We start from the raw sequence: 3,616 nt of genomic DNA on the forward strand, positions 1-3,616 counted from the left end.
TGGTCTGATCCTACCTGACAGGAGCCAGTCCCAGAACCAAATGCTGCAGCAACCAGAACAGGCCCGTTCACAGAATACCAGAATACACAAAACACCAAAATACACACAATACCAGAGTAGGCGCCTTTACTTACCCCGAGAGATATCCGTTGGAGGCTTTCACAGGCAGCAGACCTTAATCTCGGTGGGACCTCCAAATGTTAGGGTCGAAATGCGTCCACCACCCAAGGAACGACTCCAAGAGACACTCTCATGCAAACATCAGGGGGTTTATTGAACCAGCATGCTGGGGCTCCCTGAACACGCAAGAACAGAGAAGCCCTGAGAAGTCAAGGGCCAGGGTTTTACAGGGTTTTTAGAGACATTTTACATCACAGCAAATCATCTCATTTGGTGGGAAATTCAAAGGACATCTCCTAGATTTGATTGGCACATCCAGTGGTGGGAACGGACCCACTAAGATGGTTGGATGGCTCTCGGGGTTGTTAAGGTCGAGAATGCCCACCACCTGAGGGATGACTCCAAAAGACCTCTCTCATGCAAATTGCAAAGGATTTTTTTATTTTATTTTCCCAGCATGCTGGGGCTCTCTGATCAAACCAGAACAGAGCAGCCCCGAGGAACTACAGCATAGGGTTTATAAAGGCAAAAACCGCAAAATCTGGAGGGGGGGAATGCACGGTTGCTATACACGGTTGCTAAGATCAAAAAGAGAGTACATAGTTACTGGGGTCAACATAAACTAAGACCTAGGTGAAATTAATATCCATCATAATCTTGACAATACCAGTTACAATCATACAATTATCATTTATGATCTTGACATTAATTCAAATTATATGTAAGACATAGACAAATCACATCTTTATCATTAACCCAGGTGTAACCTTTCTACTTTCAAGCTTGAGCAATCATGCTAGGGGTTTTGTGCTCTGCCAAGGGTGATGTAGTGCACTGCTATTGTCCAACTATTTGAGATCATAGTTTCAGACCAGAGTCTCATGGTGTGGGGGTTACTTTCCCAGAATGCAGTCTCAAGTGCTCCAAAATGGAGTCCCTACTGTCAAGGTGCTACTTCAGGGTTGATGCCCTTTGAATTGATTGGCTGAAGCATAGGGTCTGGGCCGTTGGGGTGTACGTGCCAAACTGCAGGGTCTCACACAAGGTCACACAAGATCACGGGAAGGTTTGTGGCTTATCTAGGAACTCAGGGACAGGGAACTGGTCGGGTGAGACAAGATACAGGAAAGGGGTAGGGAGGGGCTCTGCCCAGTCGGGCAGGTGAGGCAAAGGCCACATAGTTTCGGTCTCATCTTTACAGCTGCACCTGGAGCACCTAATTTCAGCTTTGGAGGAAAAAAAGTTTAGGGCTGTAATTTTAAACTTAATTGTTCAGTAAATCTCAAATGTTCTCACTACAAAAATAAAAGTATGGAAGTTGTAAGTATGTTAATTTAATAAACTGGGTTTCACCTTTCTACCTTGTAGAAGTGTATCAGAACCTCATATTGTAAACCATACATTTTGAAAAATAGAGTTTTTCAGATTAAATGCAAGAAAAATTTTAAAACACATGACAAAGGCAAAAGTATATATATACTTAACCATCTTTTCTAAGTATTAGTGTTCCCATTGCTATTTAATCATCATTTTTATTAATCTCAATATAGCTATATGTACATATTTATTCATAAAAAACATAAAAAATATGTTCAATGATAAATTTAAAGATTTTTACTTCAGGTTTTAAAGATAATTACCAAGATCATATTGAACAAAAAAATATGTATCTCATTTTGAATTTGAATCTTCATAAATGGCAGCAATTCTCTTTATTCATAAAAAGAAAGTATTCAATCTTTGTATATATGCATATTTATATTTTTCTGTAGCATTGTAGTTTATATAACTACTTATATTAACTACAGGTTTAGCCTGCATAACCAAGTATAAGTTAAAAGCAAGAAACAGAAACTAGAAATCTCTAGCTATTCCTCTCCATTTGTTTGCTATCCTTTCAAAATTATGAGATAGGAGGAACAGACATGTACAGTGACATTGTCCAAAGCATTTGCATATATTGTATTAATAACCCATCAGTACCCTATAATGTATAAAATTAATAGATAAGGAAAATTTAAAACTATGTTTAGTGACTCAAACTAACAATTAATTGGTTAAATAGTCATACTGAATAAGAGAGCAGTTTTAAGATAGCATATTATATCCTTGATCAGTTTCAGGAATCTGGCATAGATTCATTTGGAAACTGTTTTTAAGGCAACTATTTTATATTTCAAGTATCTATTTTAATTATTTATGAATGAATCTATTGAGAAAACATTAAAGATTCTAATGCAAGTAAAAACCTGAATTCACCCAACTTTTAAGCCACAGAAAGAAAGTTGACAAGAAAACTTTGAAATGGCCACTTCTCAGTGCCAGATGAGACTCACCATGGAACAGCTCCCAAAACAGCTCCTATTTTTGAAATAGGAATAACTAGTAAAAATTATTTTAAAGTGTGATCAATGAATAAATCTTGGAATCTTTCTAAAGGCATATAAAATTTGAGAGAGAGGGAGAGAATTATTCGATGACTTGGTAAAAGCAGTGAGAGCCTGTTGCATTTAATTCCCAGCCTGCTCCTCTCTCACCTTCCTAGCACAGTGTTAGAACAATTTCAGTGCAGGTAAGTGCTTGGGCCCTTGCATCCATGTGGGAAACCCATGGGAGGCTCCTGGCTTATGCCTTTGGTCTGGCCTAGCCCGGGCCATTTCAGCCATTTGGGGAGTGAATCAGTGATTGGAAAATATCTCTCTATGTCTATCTCCCTCTCTCTGTGTAACTGTGCTTTTTAAATAAATAAAAATAAGAAAAAGAGATTGAATTATACCTACTGCATTGGTGATATGGATATATGTAAATTACCAAAATTTCTACCCAAAAATACCTTGAATCATGCTAAGAAATGTTGATCAGTTGTTTAATAACTTTATCTTTTGTTCTATCTCACAGAGACTGTAGACGCAAGTCACCTCTCACTTGCCACTGTTATGGGCCCTATTCTAAAATCTGTTACATAATGGAGCTGCCTTACACATACATTTATTCAACTGTGATCCAGATGAAAGTACTTAATCATAAAAGAGATTCTGTGAGCCAACACTGGGACACAGCTAATTAAACTGTTGCCTGCAATGTTGGCATTCCAGATCAGAGCACCAGTACGAGTCCCAGCTGCCTCATTTCTAGTTCAGCTCCCTGTTAATGCACCTGGGAAGCCAGAGAAGGATGGCCCAAGTAATTGGGTGCTGTGCCACTCACACAGCAAACTCAAATGGAGTTCCAGGCTCCTGGCTTCAGCTTGGCTGGCCCTGGACATTGTGGTCTTTTGGGCAGTAAACTATAGGATGGAAGATGTATCTTGTCTCTCTCATTCTAAAAGAGAGATTCTGTATGAACGGGAGATCCTCTAACTTGACTTTATCCTCCTGTCACACCAGTCCACAGGTCTGACTGTTCATACGATGTGTTCACTTTGATCAATGCAAGTTATACTTTAACTACATGATAAATTTCTTCATAGACATAAGCACGAGGAGCTCCAGAAAGG

Source organism: Oryctolagus cuniculus, chromosome 8, assembly GCF_964237555.1.
Source record: "Oryctolagus cuniculus chromosome 8, mOryCun1.1, whole genome shotgun sequence".
Lineage (NCBI taxonomy): Eukaryota > Metazoa > Chordata > Mammalia > Lagomorpha > Leporidae > Oryctolagus > Oryctolagus cuniculus.